General features: G+C 43.6%; 1 protein-coding gene across 1 annotated transcript in view; it reads right to left on the bottom strand.

Moving 5' to 3' along the window:
- Nucleotides 1–10,649, bottom strand: part of KYNU (kynureninase) — a 112,466-nt gene extending 101,817 nt beyond the window's left edge. The window contains exon 1 of the mRNA XM_019554204.1: nucleotides 10,560–10,649. The gene's annotated coding sequence lies outside the window, so the exon portion shown is untranslated. The remainder of the gene's footprint in view (nucleotides 1–10,559) is intronic.
- Nucleotides 10,650–11,726: the final 1,077 nt, after the last annotated feature.

Genomic DNA, 11,726 nt, shown 5'->3' with positions numbered 1-11,726 from the left:
TCTGACTAGATGATCTGCTCAAGTCCCTTCCGACCCTAGAAACTATGAAACTATTAAACTTGCTGCCCAAAAGCTTGGCCAGCCTCTCTCCCAACTAGACAGTTGGATGAATAAAGAAATTGCCAAAAAAAAAAAAAATCCTCGTTTCTCATGCATGAATACAGAGATAAAATAGAAAAATGGGTTCTACAGACCAAGTCCATCTCTCATCCAACTAAGTTTCTAAGTTAATTTTTAGACAAAGCATCATGAGACAAGGCCACTGGTGCACTATGACAACTCTTTCAGAATTTCTTCACTGTTCCCTTTCTCCATCCTTGTGTTGGTTGTAGTTGCCCATTATTCCAGAACGGACTATGAAATCAGAAACGAATAGTCTTTTCAATCATGTATACAACACTTACAACGGGAATGTCAGTCCAATCTAGGGACCCCTGGGCAATACTGTGATACAATGACAGTGCCACAAAGAAATGCCAACAGATTATCCCAGCATGCCCAGGTTCTCTACTCCCTCCCTCCCTCCTTCCCTCCCTCCACCAAAATAATAATTTAATTAAACACTCTTTAAATACATGAGAAAAACAGGTAAGAATGACCATTAACATGAGTTCTTAAACTGTCAGGCAGGACATATCATAGGCATAATATACTTTGTTTTACTATAAGTATCACCAGCCATGCCTGTTGCTAGGAGACACTAGGGACAGAGAGGATGACAATGACATCAATGCAAAATAATTTTAGCTACAAAGAGAGAAAATATTGTCTTTCTCTTAGAGGTACAGAAAGCCTTTGGCACTGGAACGGAGGCAGTTCTTCTAGGAAAAAGGTATGAAGGAACAGAGCCATGATTCTGGGCAACTAAACAAGCAGTATACAACCCCAATGCAGTGCAAGCAGTTCTACAGTCTCTGCTTGGAAGGGCAACTACATCACAACACTGAGCCCAGTAAACTCATAAACTAGGGACCAAAATTACACATAAACCAGTATAAGTGATCAGAAACTGGTTCAAATTTGTAACATAACAGAAGTTCAATGTGCATAAAGTGGTTACAAAATGGCTTGAACAGGTTTAAGATAAACCTAGATGGATGTAGTATCTGACTTAACTGATTTAGGTTAAATCAGTTTATTGAATTTCTGCCCACATCCCCTCTACGTTCAAGTTAACTCACAGTCCTCCAGCATCCCAGGATGCTTTGTATCTCCCCAGCAACCCTCCCCCCCCACAGGTTGGGTGGGTTAGCCTTGGCCCAAGATGTCTGCTCCAGCTGAGCAGGAAGGCATGCTCTAGTGCCCCCTGGCTTCTGGCCTAGGCCACTGCAGACAGGTGGCTGCATTTCTGGAATCAGAAGTGAATATCTGTTCATTTGCTTCTTGGTTCAATCTATGCAGTTTAGACTAACTTGTGAAGATTCAGTTGATTCATGCTCAGGCTTTTTGACTGTACTTGGCCATAAAGATTCACTGAGAAAACTGTCCGTATTGCAAGATACAATGCACTTCAACACTTCCAGACCAAAGTCAATACATTTCATTGCAAAATCTTATTGCTACTGAGTTTGCTACTCTGCATTGTTCACTCTGAGTCTTTTGAGGCTTCTGTTCCACCAGACTTCCTCATCCTGGTATCTCAAGATGCATTAAAATGTAATCAAACTCATGATCAATTGTGGGACTTCATCTGCACCTGTTAATCCAATACCTTGTGTGTGGGGACAGTTACGTTTTACTTCCCACAATAGAGGAAGTATTAAGTCTATGTATATTAAGTCTACATATAATGTCAATTGGGGCATAATATCTCATCCTGGTTTTGTCACCAATTTAATTTTGGGACCAATTAAGGGTATAAAATGGATTCAGTGTTTTGTCCATTTAACTAACTTGACCCTGTTTTTCTTCAAGTAAAGTCTCCTGCTTTCCCTTTACAGTTGTGAGCCTTCCTTCTGAATTGACAGAACAGCAGGAAGTAGCTCCTCTGAAATTATTGACTTCCCTTTTGATGGCCAGACTCAGTTTCCAGAATCTTCTTACTTGTTTGACACACTTTTTCCTTTTCTTCTCCTTATTTGAGCTATCTGGCACACCTCCTTAGCTACATGTGGATTTTTTCTCCATCATGCGACCTACGGCTGACCTTTTCTCTCCTCATGCTTCTGTACTAGTTATCATTTCCATTTCCTTCTCAGCCTTTTAAGCTACTATTAGCTCTCTATTTTTCAGGTACATTTTGTTGGAAAAAAGTAAGTAGAAAATCACATCCCATTGCCTTGTCTGCAGTAGTGTTTTAGAGGAAAATCTTTCTCCTCCACTTCTAAGTGTGTAAGCACTGGTGGTACCAACAGTGAAACAATAGTATCAGGTGATTTTTTTACAGTCCTTTTATTTAAAATCACTCCCACAGAAGTGCAGTGGTTATAATCCCTGAGCCATAATGCTATATGAAAGCTCTCTGTTCTGATAACAGCACTGGAACAGTAACAATTGGTAAAGCAGTCTACTTCATGGAGAGCAATATAGTGTAAGCAGAGGTGAGCGTGTTTGTGAATAGTTTTAGATAAAGAATATTAACTGCAAAGATATGGTGAATACAGATATTTTTAACTTACTTATTAAAAAAAAAATTGAACATACAAGGATTTATGACATAGAAAACCTTAAAATAAGCATAGTTTGAATAAATATATTTGCTGTTAAAGTTACAGATATGTACATGGGAAGTATTTTCCCCAGGTTGGGATATGGGATGCTGGTAGAATGATAAAGCAATTTCTCAGCAGGTAGAATTTTCTTTGTCTAGTAGTGTTAAATGCCTGGAAAAGGGCCTGTTTCTGAATGAAATGTTGATCTGGTGAATGGTATGACCCACTATGCAGATTTTTCATACTATGATACACAACCAGAGTTGCCATGGTCTCCAGAAATTTTATTTATCCAGCATCCTCAGGTGTGTCTGGGAGAACATAACCATTTATGTCCTTTTAGTTCTCCCCATTGCTAGTCAGGTATAATGAACACATCCTTCCACATTCTTCTATTCTTTTCTTGGAACGAACACAAGAGTTATGTGAACATAACCTCTCCTCAACTACTCTATCCATGAATGATGCATGCCCTCAGAGGCTGGGGGGGGGCGTGGCAACTGCCTACAGGTGGCTGTGGTAGTGTTGGCGGTGGGGGGCAGGGTGGTGAGCGTCGACCACCCACAGGTGCTGCTAGCAGCATTGGTGCCGCTTCTCTCAGGGGGTGCACCACCAACCTCAAGGGTTGCACCCATGTGCACCCCCTACGTATCACCAATGACTCTATCTTATGCAGATCGAATAGGTCTTGTTTACTTGACAGTAGCTCTGTCTTGTCCTTTGCTTTTACTGTTAGGTAGGGGAGAGAGAGGGGCTAACATATACTTAACAGGAACATTGAAGTTTGTGCCACTGATTATATGGCACGTTCCTAAATTTTAGGAATTCAGTTTCCAGAGGTCTGCCCAGCCTTGGATAAACTTGGATGGTAAAATGTTTTCAAAAGTTTCCTTTTGAAACTAGGACCATTGAACCTGAAATGTGTGGCAGTGGTAGTAGTTCCAAGACTAGGAAAGGGATAATACATAAAAGGTGCAGCCCACAGGCAGTATTTATTAGAATTAAAGAGTGCTTGCAGATATTAAAAACCTCCTCCAAAAATGGTGCTTTATTTTAAATTTATTACGTTCCTACGCCAAGCCCTGCACCTGCCCAGAAGAGGCAGTGTGTTGCTTCCGCTTCACTCATCTGTCATCTGTATAGGCTGGGTGCTTTAGTGGAACTTTTTGGGCACTTTTATCTAATAGCTGATTGAAACAGATTTAGATAAAAGTGCCAAAGACCCCACTAAAGCTCCTGGTCTTTATAGACACTACAGAGCCAAGCTGAAGTAACATGCTGCGACTACCAGTAAAGCATGGTTTGTTTGGGGTTTTTTACATCTGCAAGCAGCCAAAAAGTATTCTTCTGCTGGCAGACTGGGATTTGCAGGTGTGTGGGGAGGTAGCAAGGCAGACTAGTATAGAATGAACATTTGTGCAGGCTATCACTTGTCCCCAAAAATACTTCTATTGATAAAGACAATGACAAACATGCATGACTGCTGTTCATCAGAATAGGATAATGGTTTCTCAGCACTTGCAGGTGTGAACAATCTTGAGATGGCTACTATCTCCTGCAATCTCCATACTAAATTAAATAATCATTTTTGGCTTATATTAAACCAATAACCTCATTCTTAAAACTGAATTGACTATCTCTTGCCATCCTATGGTTTTTACCATGTAACATCTACTAGAAGCAATCTATGCACAAATTAGGTCTTCTTCTATGGATCACAGCTGGATCATCTGCCATGAGTTGGTCACCTCTGTATCAGTGTAGGTGATGAGGTCAAAGCTTAAAGCAGGGACTGGCAAAACATGGCCCGCATGATGAATCTGACCCACCAGGCAATTCCATTTGGCCGCAAGGCCACTCTGTAAACCCTGGCCTTGGGCTGCCCCTCCGCAGGGCAGCACCTCCATGCAAGAGGTGCGGGTCTGGTTGTTAAGCAACCAACCTCCACCCCAGCCTGGCCTGACCTACCCCAGCCGTAAGCCACGGGGTGCTAGAGATAAGAAGTCTCTGCCTGGCTAAGGCTTTTGCCTGGCTGCCCTGGGGATGTTTCCAGCCTCCCTGCCTGCAAGCCTGCAAATGCAGGTAAGGGCCCCACTGGGTGGGGGGCCAGGGACCCCTGTTATGGAAAAGGGGGCAGGAATCTGGAAGCTACATGCTATGAAACCAGGCTAGGTTAAGCCCACATCCTGCAAGAGCATGGATAGCTGCATGCTATGTGGCCAGTTGAGGCTAGCCCCACACACTGCCACCATGTGCAGCCAGGGACTCAGGTGGGAGTGCAGGGAGCTGCATGTTATGGGGTTGGATGTGGGGCTGGCCCTGCATGCTCCCATCACATGTGGCCAGGGGCTTGGGCAAGAGCTGTGTGTTGCAGGGCTGTGTGGGGCTGGCCCCACATGCTGCTGCCACCTACAGCTGGAAACTGGGGTGGCAGTGTGGGAGCTGCATGCTATGGGGCTGGACAGGGCTGGTCCAGCTAGCTGCCACCACATGCAGATCCAGAGACTTATGCACTCCAGGAATTCCAAGGACTGCCTACCCCACCCTGACACATCCAGACCCTCCCACACACTTCCACCCCCAACATAACCCCACAGCCCCCACACACCCTCTCATGCCAACCACATACCCCACACCGACTCCACACCCTCTCCCACACACCCCACCCACCATACCCACCTGCAACACTCCCCACATCCCACCACATGCACACAGCTACTCCTCAGCCACCCCCCTTTGCCCCCCACACACTATACAATAGTAGGACTGTATTTTGAGCTATTATGTAATCGCCTCTAGATACACTATGCAAGCACACGTGAATCAGAACATTTAAAAAAAATAAAATTAAAATAAGTTATAGTAGATGTTTGATTTTTTTAGTTTATGATTTGGGTTTTTTTTTCTTGTTTCAAGATGGCATCCCCCTCCCAAAAGGCATACTTCTGGGGCAATGGAATGGACTTCCCATGACAAAGGTCAGGGGTCAAGGGGTGGTGACTAGGGGAGTGAGGACCTGTCAAGGGGCGGAACAACCCTTGCAGCCCTTAACCAAAACTTAATCAAAACTTGTTAAGTGGGCCTCCAGTCAAAATAACTGCTCACCCTGGCTTACAGTATCATTGTTGTCTCTGGCTACCAGCAGCAGTATTTTGTCAGTGTTCCAGTGGTGTAATTGAGTGCACAAGCCAATGCAAAGTAGCTGCTGGCCCTTTGAGTTCTCTCAGAAATCTTATTATTTCTTCATGTAGCAGCATTAGAAATGGACCCACCTGAAGGAATAGGAAGGGTTGCCCTGCAGAGAGACAGAGTGTGAAGAGACAGAATTTGTCCCAGTAGGCACACTGTTTGCTCTGAGGGTGAGTGTAGCTGTTTTGGAGGTAGCCCTCTTTGTAGTGGGAGGGGTGATGTAACCCCAGCAGCGCTTGAATGAGAGACGTTAGCAAAAGCCTGGGAAGAGCCCTGGCCTGGGATTGGCTGAGAGGCTTAGTTAAAAGAGGGCAGCGGTTTTCCTGGAGAGAAGAACAAAGGGAAGAGAGAAGGGGTGTAAGACAGGCTGGAGACCAGGGAAAGGATCTGCCCATGGCTGTCCCTCTGAGAGCCACTGTCAGAGCCCTGCAAAAATGGCAGCAAGAGGCTGCACCAAGAGTACTGCAGTGTGTCTGTTCTCCCTCCCTCCCTCTCCAAACCCTGCCAGGGCTGAACAAGAGAGGAGCTGCCTGTGAGGTGACTCTGAGTGTAGGAAGACCCTCCTGCAAGCCCATGTGTGTCTGGATAAGCACAGCAGGAGAGGGGGATGCAGGACCATGGGGACACTGTTGGAGACTGCCCTGCTGTTTCCCTGGTAGTGAGAAGGCCCCCAGGAGGGGCAGGCTCGGGGTGTTGGAGGGAGCCCTGGGCTAGAGGGGCAGGGACTGTTCCAGCCCCGTGGCAGGCAGAGCCCGGAGGGGCTGTATTTGCCGGGTGCTGTGGGGTGTGCTGGGCAGGGGAAACTGTTACGACCTGCAGCCCAGACACTGTTACCTTCTGTGCCAGGGACAGGGGTCTGGGCAGGAGTCAGCTCTCTTGCAGGGACTGCAGTGGAGGAGTCATCGCCTGCTGCACTGAGACCCCTGGAGCCCAGAGGGATGCCAGCAGCAAGGACCGCTCAGGGCTCCTGTGCCAGGGACACAGATGCAGCTCTACTGTCTAAGACAACCCGCTAGGGGCAGTGCACACAGGGGCCTCAGTACACAGTATACAAATTATAGATCGTGTAAATAAGTTCTTGACGGTTTATTAGTTGGAGTATCAATGTATTCATTTATTGGTTCCTTATTTATTGTAGGTAATTTGTATACCTTCCCCCAGTGTAATGGGTATCCAAGAAGCATTAACCCTTAAGCCACCATTGCTAGGTTATGCAGTGTAAAATTTGTTTTCTTGCATTATATGTTACCTTGTAAATAATTAAATCCTATAAATAGTTTTACAGTGGTCTGCAAGGTTGTTTGATTGTAAGGGGAGGCTCTTCACTCAGGGACCCTGCAGCAGCTACCCAGGGAGCTGAGCAGGGCCACCGGCTTCTGAGTACCCCAGGATCCCACTATTCAGATGAGGGTATAGGTAGCATTGCACCCAGGGTTACCATTCATATATTACCTAAACCAGCCAGAGAGCCTTTCCCTTACTGCAACACTTTGATGCCATCTGGTTGTACCCTTGTCTCACTTTTTCACTTGTACCTTTCTGCAGTGTAGTGACTAAAATTCAGGTGTACTTTTGCAATGATCTCAGCAAGGGATCTCACTCAAGCCTAAGTACTGAATAAGATGGAGTATTACACAGGTCTCAGGCTTCAAGAAAACTGAATTTGCAAAAGACAGACTCTGGCTACATGGCATAATATTCTCTGCAATGTGACAACCTGGAGCAAGGAAGGACATATAGGTGCATAGATAGGTGAACCAAGAAGCAAGAAAAGTAGTGTGCGGTACCAGTGGAAGGACGTGGTAGCTGTGTAGCAGTGGCTTTGGTAGGGGGATGCAGTGACAGCAGCTACTCTGATACAATAAATTTTCTTACAAATCCCACTAAGCCTATTTCAAAGTGGCTTTAAAACTGTGCATTTAAACTCTGGTCACTTGTAACAAAAATGTTTAGTGGATGCATTATAATATAATCCTAACATACAACAAATTTTAAAGGGATAGACAAGGCCAGAATTATCCCAAGCTAAAGCACACTGTCAGAGAAGATAATGTCTGAGACTGAGGAGCAACCACAAAAAGGCAGCCTGCATCTTGTCCTTCCATTTTTACTTGGTACACACCCACCTGCTTGTGCTTTCTTTCTCTGCTGTACACACAAGTGAAAAGCCAGCCTTGTCCTTTATTGCTAACCTGAGTAAACCTAATTAGGAATAGCAAACCCAGTAAGTTCTGGAGCCCCTTTTCAAAATTATACTTTAACTTGTTTGTCAGTGTTTATTTTTAAATCTATACTCTGACCTCTACTTTTTTTATCTTGAATTTTGAGTAGGTAGATCCTCCCCTCTGTAGATTTAACCTTTATTTAACCCATTGGTAAATTGATTATGCCTCAAAATTCAAACACAGACTGGTCCAAATCAAACTGGAGGTTTGCCAGAATCTCACTTCCCAGATATTTGTAACTCTTAAATGCCCCTTATTTAAACGAAAAATTGCAGAAAGTGTCTCAACTTTCTTAAAGGACTGTATTAGTATTCTCTAAGGGATTTATAGAGTATTTTAAACTAACTGTTTAACTTGTACGATGATCAGGTGGTGGCCAATTTCTCCATAGGGCTACGGGTCTCCATAGGGATTGCATATGATCTTTGAAAAGTGCATTTCCCTCTAGCAAGCCATAAACACTCAAGAGAGTTGCTAAAGATCACTCAAAATATATTTATGGAAGGCTTTGATGTCACATTTTCATTTTACTTATATTATTATACACACAGAGTATATTAACAGGTTTCCTAAACACAGAATAGAGCTGTTTCAATAGAATGCTATTTTCCAAAGCCAAAAGACAATAGCTTTATATTATATTTAAGAATATACAAGACTTCTTTCCCAATTTCATAAAATATTATAAACATCTGATAAAATGCTTTTTATCCTAACTGGGCCAATAAATTTTCTTAGGGCATTTTAGTAACTTTGGGTTTTTTTCACTAACTCTTCCCAATCAAATGAAAAATAATAACCTTCTGGATCCTACCTTGATAAGGTCAGACTGCTGAATCTTTCTTTCCAACAATTTAGCCTGGCTTGCTCTTTCCAGAATACATTTATTCAGTAATAAATATCTCCAGGCAGTTGGGCTTCTGTACAACCTGGAAACAATTAAAACAAAACTGAGCAAAATGGCATTGGGCATGGGAAGGGGAGAATTATCTCTGAAATACTTTGGACTAAAATTACTCCTAGATTGTTCTATCTGATTTCATTATTTAGATGCATTAGTAAAAATATAAATGTTATGCCAAAATATCATCTTATGTGCTTTTACTCTGAGTCACTTTTAACCTTTGGTGTCTCATTCAAAGCCTATTAATCAAGTGGAAAATTTTCCATTGACTTCACTAGACATTTAATCAAGCCCCAAGTTCCAAAGTCATCCAAAGTTTTTTGCATGAATTAATTACCCCCCCCATAAACACTCCTCTTTAATTGCAAGTCCACAACATCTGTTCATGTTCTCTTAAAACAAACAAATAAACACACAAACATTTTAGATATATTTTCCAGTTTGAATTTGCTTTCACCCCTTACTTTTGAGCTATCCAGCAATATCAAATCATTCTAAAATAAAGTTTAGAAATTTTAGACATCAAAGTCCTGTCACTGCTTAGACATGATTTCTGAAAAGAAAATCAATTTTTTTACAACTTTGTCCAAACCAAAGCTGAACTTTGTTTTAACAGCTCTGTTTCAGTCCACAAAGTTCTTCGGACCATTATCAGGGGGAATTAATGAATGTTGCTAATAGCTGGGTCTGACTTACAAGGTATTAGAAGGAAACAATCTGGAGGAAAGGCAATATATAACCTTTAGATGGAACAATTAGAGATCAATTATTAGAGCCACAGAAGAGCATTCTGAAGCTGCTTCTTCATTAATCAACGATTATCCCAAATTAGAATGTTTAATTATTTGCAAAGGTTCTTTGTATATTGTAGCTCAGAAAATGCCACAAGGCTTATGGGTGTAGGTCTAAGGGCATAGGCAGACACGGTTCTTTTGGCAATAAAAGTTACCACATTTACCAAAAGAACCTTGCCTGCGTAAGGCATATGGAAAATTTTCTAGCTGCTATTATTGTGTGTGTGTATGTATGTATAATAATCACTTAATGGTACAGCATACTGAACCTCTTAAGGAACCACTAGCACTCTAAACTCAGAGGAAACCATTAAAGCTCACTAGAACTAGGAACCATTCAAGTTCACTAGAGCTAGATACTGGCAGGAGGCCCTTACAGGCACTGAACCTGCCATGTCCCAATAATCACACATGCATGACAACCTGGAACTACTATGGCTGCTACCAAATAGAATGGCTACCACACACTTAAAGCAACACAGTGGCTAATCAATTTAACTTTTAACAAACATCCCAAGCTAAAACTACCTGCACCAGTACAGGGTGGGAGCCTCCTGCTGTGCTTTCTTCATTCCATTACTCTATTAATGAGACAGACTTCATAGTGTATTGTATGCATTTAACGCATTGCTACTGCAGCACACTGTTGCAACCTAAAGCAGACTGCAGGAACCAGTGTTAGATAAGCAAAAAAAAAAAAAACTTCCATCCCCACCCCTACCCCACCCCCAGCCCATGGCTATATAGGTGCCTTTTACAAGAACAACAGCATCTTCTCTTGGGTCCAGCAGCCTACCTCTTTTTCAGGCTAATCCCAACATAGGGTAATTTGTTTCCAGGCTTCTGTTGCCTTTGCACCACTAAAAGGTTAAGCCCCCCTCTGCTTTCCTGCCCTCAAGATCTCCACAGACCTGTATGCAGTTCAAATTAACTTTGCTTCCCCTGAAGCCCTTCCCCTTCTCTCCCCAGCATCTGGTTGTGCTTTCAGTTCCTCTGAAGCCTGCTTCTGGCCCACTCTGTTTTCAAATCACTATACAGCCAAGCCATGCTGCTTCCGCTGTTGCCTCATAGGGAAAGTACGCACGCTGCATGGGGCTCTTGCAAAGAGTTTTACTAAGCAATTTCCCGCCCAGGGCCAGGGCAGAAGGGCATTGTCTCTGCTTGGAGGGTCATAGAGCGGCACTGCAGGAGAGAAAGGAGGGGAGTAATACTTTCTTGCTCAGCAGAATCAGCACGAGGGTGTAGGGCTTGTGTCCCAAGTATGTGGTGGAGCATGGATGGAGGCACAGCAGGGCAGTTTGAGCTCCTATACACATGCAGGGAACCTGCCCTGATGTGCTGGAAATCAAGTGTGTCAGAGCAGACTCAATTAATTGAATGAAAATTGACGTGCTCTGGCAGTCTTATGCATTCCTTGTATCAGGATCACCATGCATCTCCATGCTGACAAAATGGCAGTGGTGTGCTTTGAAATAAAATACTTTAGCTTTAGTTCAAAGTGCCCTGCTGCCATTTTTTCAGCATGGGAATGCATGGCAATGCTGATGTGAGCACTTTTAATTAGTGCAGCTCACTAATTGGGATGCCCTGGGCCATATCAGGAGCACGTGTAAAAATGCCTGTTGTTTTTGTCCCTTTTTACTAGTCAGACCAATGGGGACTCATTGGTGTAAAGAACTCACACAAGGGAACTTTCCTGCAGGGAAAGGATGCCTCCAAGTGGGCTGAGGGAATAGGATAATGAGTGACCCGTGGCATCCCTGATATCCCCTAATCCCTTGCTGCGACGATCATGGGAATATCGCATTTGGGACTGTAAGTTGAGACAGCCCAGAAGAGAGGCACAAACTATCTCCTTTAGGCACCTTTGAGGCCCTAGAGCCACTTCAGAGATGAATCTCCCCAGAGATGTTTGCGAGGGAAGATTTCAAAGGTATCAGGACTGGCATCCATGGCAGAGCAG

The sequence above is a fragment of the Crocodylus porosus genome, unplaced genomic scaffold (assembly GCF_001723895.1).
Source record: "Crocodylus porosus isolate Cpor-Errol unplaced genomic scaffold, CroPor_comp1, whole genome shotgun sequence".
In the NCBI taxonomy this organism is placed as follows: Eukaryota; Metazoa; Chordata; order Crocodylia; family Crocodylidae; genus Crocodylus; species Crocodylus porosus.
This window is presented reverse-complemented; position numbering and strand designations above follow the sequence as displayed.